Consider the following 11076-nt stretch of genomic DNA (forward strand, 5'->3'; position numbering starts at 1 on the left):
AACCCTTTTCGCCGCATACATTCTCTTTTAATTATTATTAAATCTTCGCTTCATCTTGCCGGTGCTTGAAAAAGACTTTTATTTCTTCTCTCGTTTATCGAAGATAAGTAAAAGCGACGATTTTATTGAATGAGAGAAGGAACAGTTCCTGGCGCTAAATCACACCGCGGGTAGTCCAACCGTTCCGCCGGAAAGGGCCTCATAACTTCACGCACCCAGCCACCCTCCCATCCCGGACACCCCTTTTTACCGCGGCTCAAACCTGCGGCCTCGCCCTTTCCATTTTCTCAACGCCGGAACAGCCGGGCACATGAAATATTAACTTCGGCGCTATTCCGGATGTCGGGCAGAGAGGAAAAAAGATGAGTAGGAAAGAATGGCGGGACGCCACTCCGACATTAACAATTCCGACGACACATATCATTGTTATTATAATATGAGATCGTTATATCTCCTTTGTTCTCAAGAAAATCGTATTATTTTACGCGTCGTGCAAGCGTATAAAAAATAATATATAATTTTGTCGCAAATCTTTTTTTAATTATACGTTATACGGTATATCGAGATGCTTGAACTTGTTCGATAAATAAGCATACGCTTACTAAAAGCGATCGAGAAACTTCGAATAGACTAATCTGCCATATAACAACTAACGGTAGATTCTAAACTATGTGTACATCCTGTTTTCTATCGTAGGTCGGAACACGACGAAACTCCGATGCAACCATGTTCTGGCGAAATTATGCGAAACGAGATAACTTTATATTCTCGTATTTTGCAACATTCACGAGTTTCGTTACAAACACAAGAGAATAATATATATGTAACTTTCTGACAAAGTAAGGACGATGATTATATCTGCGCAAGTATCAGTGAAACCAAAATTATATGCAAGTGAAGGTAAGATTGCGAGAAAATATATGGAAAATAAGAAAACGCGGTAACATCAAAGTTAGTAAAAATATCGTCTCCGTGAAGTAATCTCGAATAAAAAGAAATTTCTCTCCTTTCTTTCCCCTCTCTCTCTCTCTTTCTCTCTCTCTTTCTCTAGCCGCTTATTTCTGCTGAATTACCAAAAGCGCGGTACAACTTTTGTCGTAATACGCTCATTTCTGACGACGAAATATGACATCCGACCGTAGATTTCGCCGCGACGGCGACAGCGATTCAACCGACGGGCTCGGTCAAGATGCAATTAAATCTGCAAAGCAGACTGCAGTGAATCCACAACAACCCATCCATTTTAAATTCATGAAAACTTAATGACTCTCCGCTCGGATATGAAGAATGAGGTAAGTAGTAACGTATTTCCCACAGAAAATTAACAAACGGCAAACTGGGAAGAAAGACAGATATAATCTTGGCAATATTTTAATATTTTTGCATAATAATATCCCGAATAAAACAAGGAAGAGTGAAAAATTAAAATCTTATCTCAAAAGATCTTATTGTTAATAGAATTCATCCGAAATATTCTGATAATAATAGCGCGTATCCCTCCGCCGGATGTGGCAAAATTTCCCTCGGTTAAGAAATTCAAATCGAGTTAATCCCGATGTGACATTCGCCCGAGAGATTTCATCGCGAAGAGATTTCGTCGCATCGCGGATGTCAACGACGAGACCGCGAGACCGGCTCGTCGGTCAAGTCGCAATTAAATCGACGGGACGCGCTTCCGCTCGGCGGTCGAGGGGGAGGGGAAGGGGAGGAGGGATCCGTCGAGACGGATTTTAGAGAGGAGATAGCGACGATGGAGCACGGTAGGCGCCCGCGGGGTTTGCAAATAAGGTTAGTTAGCGGCAACGCGTGTATAATTGGGACGCCGACGCCGTCAACAACGAGACCTCGCACATCCCACGGCCAAGTTATAATGAACAAGGGGCTCGAGTCGAAACCGCGCGCGGGACGAGGCGCGCGCCTACATCTCCTAGACGCTTAGCAGACGCGCGCCGAAGTGAGAGAAAGCGAGCGGCTCAGCTGTGCCGTTCACGCTTGCATGCGCATCCGCGATGGCCACCGCCGGAACAGTCGGAGGCGTCTTCCGCCTCCGCGTCGCGACGCGCACTCGCGCTTAATCGACGAACTTTATCGAACTTTCGCGGAACTTTCGCCGCCGCCGCCGCCGCCTCTACGAATGCTTTTCAGGTTGGAGGGCCCTAGAGGAGGACAAGGGAAACGGAGGAAACCGTTCGAGGCGCATCCGTTTACACGCGCGCTCGTTCGTGCCTTCCTATGAGTATACGTAACGTCAGCGATTACGGAGTAAAGCAGCTGGCATTACATCGTCGGGTACGCGCTCGCCCGCGTGACTGGAATGGTAATCTCGACAGCGGCTTCTTCTCGTTAAAGCGACAGACTTCCGGATTGTGCGTGAATGTCATAGCGCCGAGATCTATGACACCGATAACAGCTGTCACGATTTATACAAACGCATTTATGCCTGGAAATCGAAAACCAGTGCCATCGGAATAATGAATTTTATGCTTTATAATATCTGATGGATTATTCTGATAGATTATCTGATAGATATTTAGAAACGCTAAAGTATTTAAAACGTTATTTCTTCTCGAGAGTGTTTCAATATTTGTTTAAGCTCTTCATGAAATTATACCAAAGATCGCTGCATTAATAAAAAGTATCATACGCGATTTTATAACCAATTTTTTTTTCTCGAACGAGAGCATTGCGATAGGTTCGAAGAAGCCTGCTTTAGCAGATTGCCAAGAAGCTTTTTTCTGAAAGCGAGGCTCACCTCAAGAATGGAGTCTGCTTTATTTCACGGGCGTTTCCCGCGACGGACGTCTGAGGGGGGGAGGGGGGGAGGGAGATCGGGGCTCGGCCCTCTCGAGACTGGATTGACACTTTAATGAACGAGAAAGACCTTCGGCCTGTATCGATTGTCACGAAAGGGAAAGCGACGAAGAAAAAGAGCCGATGCGCACGAAGGAAATCGAGCGCCCCCGAGAGGCGATAATGTCTAGTGCCATGGCGCGTAATTGCCTTCGTTTCGAGTCGCCTCTATCGTCGAAGCTAGAACGGGCAAAGAGCTTTCGCGAGTAAAATGGTGATCGTGATAAACCCGCGGAGGCCGCCTTATTACTCGAGAGATGCACGACACGGCGATGGATCGATGGAGCGAGAGTCGACGACGACGCGACTTAATTCGCGGGATTTATTTACGTCGTATACGTCGTCGGATTTTACAACACCGAGAAGTAGAGAAGTAAGCATGAACTACGGCGTTGGACGGATTAAGGGATCACCAGCCGCCACTGCATCCAGGACGCGAAACTTTATTTTCACGCAAGCTGCTTAGCGTAGCGAGAACAAGAGCTTGACAGTAAATATATCAATGGTATTACGAAATAAATACAGCTTTCGTCGACGGAAAGAGATAAGAGCGTAGAAACGCTGAGGAATGTTTCCATTTGATAATATTGACGTTCGCAGTATGCGTCTGGAAGAAATAACGACGATATCGCCGTAATATTTGCACGAGACTGCGATGCAAATAGCAGCTAGTTCGAAACTTCTTCCTAACTTCTACCTAAACCGAGTTCGAAGTTCACTAACAATAGAGAAACGATGTATAGATACAAGGCTGCGTTACCCCAGGGAACATTTATGACAATGTATAGCTTCAACAAAGTGAGCGCGGAGATTTAGTCGTAAGAATTAATATCCGAAGCAAGCCAAGATCACCGTCGACCCTTATTCCCCGGGGTCTAGAATTATCGTGAAGTCATTCGGCGTAAAACCCTTATTCGCATAAATTTATTCTCGTGACGGCAATAAAATTACCTAGGCATTAAATTACGTTTGCGGAATTGCGAAATAAGACAGTCCGATTTAAAGTGGGGAATGGCATAATTTTTACAAATTGCCCGAGTAAAGTCGTTTCGCTTTCACTGCGAGGCAGCCGGTTTGTTCCTCTCGCTCGAATAGCAGGCGAGTGCAATGTTCACGATTGGTCGTTGAGCTTAAGGCTTAGCTTTTAAGCTTCCTTACGTACGACGCGGCCTTAACACGTCGCGCGCGTTCACCCGGGATCCTCTTCTGCAGACGCGTACTTGTGAGTCGAGTGAGCGTCTCTCTCTCGAGAGGATTGTGGCTTTTCTCGTCGTTTTCCATCCCGCTCTCTCGAGCCTTTACCTTGCACTCGAGGCCAGTGGTACCGGCTGCACCGAGAGGATGTCGAGAGAATGTGGACGCTAGTGTGCGGAGCGAGAGAGCGAATCACTTTGCCGCTGAATCATATATACGTATCTCCCTGTATCCTTCATCCCTCTAGCGTTCCCCTCCTGTTTACCGGCGTGTGAAGTGACTTGAAACGAAGCCGAACTCTTTACGGATTTCAAGTTTCTTCACGAGCGACCGATTCGTGAATGCTGTCTCGTGAAGATTTTCGATATCAGCTCGATGAACATTTCAACTAGCGAATCTTTTTAAGAATAGAGGAAAATATTGCAGTTTGCCGAAGCAAATTTATTTTAGACTTTACTGCTATATTTTAATAAATACGGGAAATTAATTTGTCAAGCAACTAGCAGTGAAAGATATAATAAGTATAACAAAGTGCAATATATTATAATAAACGAGAAAACAATTACATGATATCATGGGCTAATATATTGTTTACTGATAATTATACTGTAGAATATTATAATAAAATTTTTCAATATCGTAATTTTTTCCAACTATTTCTCTATCAAATATTATTGGAATTAGATAAAATTCTCGACATAAAATTGCTTAATCGTGAAAAAATCATAGTTCATGTAAAATGAAAAAAATAATTAAAAGCTTTTAGGCTTTAAGATTGTGTATTTTATATATAATTAATTATTATTATCAAAAACAAATGGCAAATTTCTTTTCATCAGAATATAAAGCAAAAAATTATATCTCACCGATCAATAAATGCCCCAATAATTTAGAAAAATTACTAAATACTTTGATGGCTCGTGGGAGTTGCGAATAATGAATAAATGAATAATGTTCAATCGGCTGACGAGAAATTTCATCGAAGTTAATATCCATCTTCAAAATCTAATAAAGTAACATTATCGAGTGACGTCTATCGATGAACATCTCGACGTAAGCCGGCGAAAAAATCTTGAGGATCATTACAATAGCGGGAGAGACAATGCTCGCGACAATCGAATCGATCCGTAGTCGTAAAAGCGCAAGGATTGCAGAAAAATCTCTCTCCTCTCGGCGATCGAGTCAAGGTACGCACGAGACAAAGAGACGATGGCAAAACGCATGTAGAAAGGAGACGGAACGAGAGCAGTCAGTCTCTCACGAGTTTCAATCCGATAGGTACTCCGCGAGCGGAAGGGAAACGTCGTCGAAGCGATTTGTAAGCTGATTTTAATGTCGCGTTTACAGAGCCCCGTAGGGCGCTTTGGGGAATCCCTTTTGCCCCTCATTCTTTCCCTCCGTCTTTCGTCGTCGATCCAACGCGTCGGCGAATTTTTGTCCGAGGGTCGCTCCTTGCGTTTCCACCGCGAAAATGTTCCGTTCGCGTCTCGGGTCTCTCCTTCCCTCCTCTTCGTCGCTACGCTTCGTCATCGTGTCGGTGTTTTTCGATAATAAATCACGTTTCGGGCTTTTCTCACTTTACGCACGACTTCACTTCAGATAAGGTCAACCCTAGGGTCATTAGAGGGCCATTAAGACGACGCTAATGAATGCAGCGCGAGAGGATTGATTTCTCCACGCGCGAGGGCTACGGTAAAACTCATCCGTATCTTTGCACTTCCGTTGTTCCCTGTTGGAGCGAAGAAATGAATATGGAGCCCGGAGGACTTGCTTCGTAATGAGATGGGATTCGAGATTTCGAAGCACATTAAAAAGCAGTCTACCAATCACCATAATCCAACCGTCAAAATTCCGTTAAAATTCCTGTTTTTACGGCGGAAAAATGTATTGAAATACAAAATACTTCTAACGATCCAGGAATAAATAAGCTGATTTATGATCTCGAGTTTTTCAACGTGTCCTTTAGAGACACGCGGCTCTAGTGTGTCGATAGCGCAATAAAGGCCACCATCATAATTATAATATCGTATGGACGACAGAGACCGTCGTAGCGTGTGGAATGTCAACGACGTAAAGTGACTCCGATTCCTCGTTTTAATCCGGTGAACGGTTCCCATAACTGTCGTGAGAACGTTTATACAAAGCGACTCGCAACACGTGAGTTGCGTCCCGACTTTTATTTCTCGTCGAACTCAATGCTCTTTAAAAGTTGTCTTAGCCATAAATTCTTATATCGCGCGAGTCCGATTTCTCGCGATTCCCCCACAGATACGCGAGACACGCGAGATCGACGAGAAAAAGAGAGAAAGATAAACCGCCTCGAAACGCGCGAAGGCCTGGAAGAAATTAGCTCGTCCCCGGCTTCGTGCGTCTCCGTCATTTCGCGGGTCTTCTCGCCGTTTCCGCCGCAGTTTTCTTTCTTGTTTCCGCAGTCACGCGAGATTTCTGCACCCTTTTTTCCCTCCGCCTTTCCGGGCAGCGATATTTCTCTCGTCTTGCGACCGTTTACACAGCGCGTGTCGGATCAAGGGCGAGGAACGAGCGAGGATGCGAAGAGACATCGCGTCGGCAGGAAGCGTGATGAAACGTACGTCGAGGCCGGCACTTTACAGATATTAAAAATCTCGTCGCCATTAATCACTCGCGGAGGGTAGACCGCTTCTTTATATATCTGTCGCGCGCGTCCCGCTTTTCGCGTCTTAATGAACGCGTGATAATTTAATCCGGCGAATTCGCCACAGACGGAGCGACGCGGGATTGAATCCGTTATTTCAATGTCGTTGATTTAAAATTTTGCTACTTTAATTTGACAGTTATTCAATTAAGGCTATCTGCAATCTCGGGGCGCCGTGACCTTTTTCGCGATGGTAGGGTAGCAAAGCGCGGGGAATCTTCGGAGCTGAAAGAAGTTAAATTGCCTCTTCCACGGTCGTCAGTCACTCGGCTTTTTCGCCGTTTCATTTGTCCCACCGTGTCTTTTTTCCATTTCCAATGTCACAAAGATGGCTCAAAGCGATAGAAAATAATTTTAACGATACCGACATCGCTAACAGAATATTCATCTTGGCGGATCTTTACAAGATCGCGAAGATAATCTTGTAATAAATGACTCTTATATCAATTTATTATCTATTAACGATAGGTTTAAATGTGTTCGACTACTCTAATAAATTTTACTCTAATATCAGTTTTCTTTCATTAGATGTCATTTCCGCCAATGATAGACTCGAAGATATCGTTTATTAAGTCGGTGCCATTCCGACTTGATGTCGACAACCATCTCGTGTCTTTAATCATGGAATTACATTTCAATTTCGATGAATCTATATCCGTAATGGATATTTTATTTCTCTAATCCTTCATGTCACGAGTTTCTTTGGACTCCTCTCTTCCTCCCCCTTTCTCCTCCCCTGTCGCTCCCATCGATCGTACGTCCCCCCGTTTCATCAGGCACTTTTTCAGTTCCGCGTCCTTTCGCTCGACGAGCACGTGACTCGTTGGATCGTACTTCCGGTCTGCGAGCGGAGGTGGAGCCAGCCCCTTTACTCGTATTCTGTCACAAAGTCGACATATATATGTATAGTATAGTTAGCCGCGCTGGCTCATCAGTTTCCTCGAACTTCCACGAACGATTCGAGGGTATCGGGATGGCAGGTTGACTTCACCGCACTGCCGACTGCCCTTGTCGAGGCGTACTTCCTGACTGAGTCATAGATCAAGTCAAAAAGCCTCCTCCCCCTTCTCTCGTATGCCAAGGGATGACACAAGCATCAAATACTTATCCCCCTTGGTGTCTCTTCTGGGTATACATATAATATACATATATACATGTCCCGCTCTGACCGTTAGACCTCCGTCCCTAAGGGAGGATATTGATTTCCTTAAAGGTCAGTATCTTTTGAACACAGATTTCTCTTGATTTCTGTAGCGAGTTGATTCGTTAACTCGGCAATTAGTTGTTAATTTTTAAAAGGAAACACGTTGCATTGGTGAAACGAGTTCGAAAGAAATGCTTTTTAAAATTAATGTTTTGTATCTGGGATTGTAAAATAGATTAATGCGTTGTTGTTATCGTAAGTTATCGATCGGTTGTTTTTAATGATTCTAAAACGACATTCTATAGAATAAAACATAACATGTCAGTACGAAAATAGTTTACTCGATATTCTCGTTTATTCTGTGAGAGATTGGTAAATATTTATCCGCGCCTATATATTTTTTGCCAAATATTTGTACGCAACTGCATTCGGATGAACTATCAATGGTCGTGTAACTATCAATATTCATGTCAACCATTCCTCGGACCAAAACGCACGTGCTTTTTAACAAATGATCATTCATTGATGTATTTAAAATGAATAAGTTTTCGTGTGCAATTTTTGTATAAATTTATAAAATAAATCACTAAAATATTTGATTAAAATCTGCTGTAATCATTGCGTGTAAAATTGAAACAATCAAACGTTTCTCCTTCTGATGTCAATATATATTAATTTGCATAAGAGAATTTTAAAATAAAAAAAAAATACTTATGAAAATTGTTCCAAGATAGCAAAAACGCTGAACGATATTTTTCGCTAGTGAATTTATTGGATTTAGTCAAAGAATTATATGTTGAAAGGCAGACATTCATGGATGCAGAATGACAGAGTGCGATAGAAGGGTGGAAGTGCTGTAATTACGCACGTACCACGCAAGACATCGTCATCGCTGAAGCAGCGGTGGAGACGTTTTATTGCAAGATGCTATCCTAATTTTAGTCGGCTTTATTTCTGTACATCCGACAACTATCCTCTCGGCAACGGGTACCCCGGTATACGGCGGGAACGCCTCCATTCGTCGACGAACGATGATAGTCAACGAGAGTTGCGAACCTACACGTGTTCCATATTCGAAGCGGCTTTCTCTCAGATCTCGATGCGGCGTGTTACGTTGTCAAACACATGGCGTTTAATGCTCGCGGTATTGCTTACGGGTCAGAGGAGCGGGGCCCTTTAATCTTCCGGAGCCAAGTCAAGCCAACCAACCGTTTTTCTGTTCCGGGCGAGTTAATCGTTCCGCGCGCAATCCGCCGATTCGGAGTATCGAATGATTCTTGGAAAACCACTTGTGCTTGTCGAGAGAGAACCCCGTGAATAATCGCTTTTCATAGACGTAGACGAACGGGGATCGGAATGTATCTCAGCATGTAGTTTAATTATCTCTCAGAACCTGTAACAAAACATCCTACACACGCTATTTCTGTCACGAGACAAATTTTTAAAAAATCATAAAATTAATATCATCTTGGTTTCTTTTAAAAATTTCGCATTAATATATAAATACATACACGAAATAATATTATATATATGGGTATGTGTTGCAATATTGATCTTTAAAGTTTTCAAATGAATAAAGAAATGACGATGATGAGGCAATAAACGACGTTTCGCATGACAAAAGACTCCTCGCTTTACGCACGAAGAGTTTCCTGGAATTCCTCGAAGTTATTAATTTCGGACACTCATGAGTCGTGTGCATTTACAATGGCTGCTTAACAATGCCGTCACGTTGAAACTAGCTAGCAGTAGCAAACCGTTCTCCGGAATATTCGGTGTGTCACATTAATTAGAACACACTGAGTCACCGCTAACAGCAGTCTCTCCGAGGACGTTTAAATTTGCAGCAAGAAACGCCCGCGAAAGGCACGGATATCGCGAGGGCCCTGAGGCCCTAATATACCTGCAGCGTGCATAATAAGTCGCGCTTACCTGAGAGAAAGGAGACGGACGTTCAGGTACCAGTATCCTAGTCGTCGAGTAGTCGAGGCGACGATCAATTAAGCGCAGCCCGCAAAGTGCTAAGACGTTTATGGCCGACATCTTATTATACCGAGCAGATGGGGTGTGCGGCGCGACTGAGCAGGGTCGTCGTCCTCCTCCTCGGGCGGTTGCTCACGATCGCGAGTAACTGCGACGACGAACTATCGAAGAAGCGGAACCCGTGAAGCCCCAGCGGAACGCGACTGTCTCCAGTTGGATGTCTTACAAGATTCGGTTAGGCTAATCTCGATGCGATGCCGTTGCTTTGATAACGACGATGAAATTAGTATTCGTTAGGGATTCACGATTGAACGTCAGCGACTATAACGGCAAGGACCGCAGGGTGTACGCTATAGCGAAGATGTTTCTAAAACGCATTAACGTTTGTCGCTAGGAATGGACATGAGAAGAATTTATGTATCACGACTAAAGCGTATATATGTGCGTTCTAAAGTATTTGGCACGAAAGAAATGGTAATCGTAGGAAAAAGAATACATCTCCGTGAGCCAAGAGAGGAGGAGTTTGGTCGGGGCCTCGCAAAAATTGCTATCTAAATCACAAGATTCCGTGTGGATGCAGCGACGTGTGCGCGCGGGCGCGCCGCACGAGAAAGACAATGCGTGACGTGGGAGAGAGAAAGCGAGCACACACACACTAACCATTTGCGCGGTTCCACGTGAGGCAGCCCGCTTATCCGGCGACCGCCGTAAATCAGCTCGGGGAATAAATGAAAACCCGGATTCGCGCGGGCGCACCCGGGTTCCCTCGACTCTCCGGAGAAGTTGTACGAGAGTAAAGTCCGGTTCGAAACATACATACGACATACGACCGAGTTCCGGTCGCGCGCTCGATATCAAGCCTCGGATATTGCCGTCAACAATTCGACGCGGCTCTCTTATTAGACCGGTGAAACTCGTATGGTTCTCGTATACCCCTTCTCGTTAGGTCGGACCGGTACTTGGGCTAAACTTTTTGTAAGTTTAATCAACCGTCGTCCTCTCTAAGCTCGCGATAGTGCTCCAGAATGTCGCCCCGGGCGATCGCTCACCGTCGTTGTCGCCCGGGTGCGGCCTCTACGTTTAATATGCACGCGTAAAGAGACCTACGTCAAATTGTTAATTAAAGTTAATGCATGCGTCGCTCGCGACGTTATTATCCCCGGGCGCGTCAGCTGGTGCATGACCCGATGCCGAAGGACGTGCTCACTGGCTGCCACCGGCTGTATCGGCA

The sequence above is a fragment of the Camponotus floridanus genome, unplaced genomic scaffold, assembly GCF_003227725.1.
Source record: "Camponotus floridanus strain SB8 unplaced genomic scaffold, Cflo_v7.5 scaffold30, whole genome shotgun sequence".
Lineage (NCBI taxonomy): Eukaryota > Metazoa > Arthropoda > Insecta > Hymenoptera > Formicidae > Camponotus > Camponotus floridanus.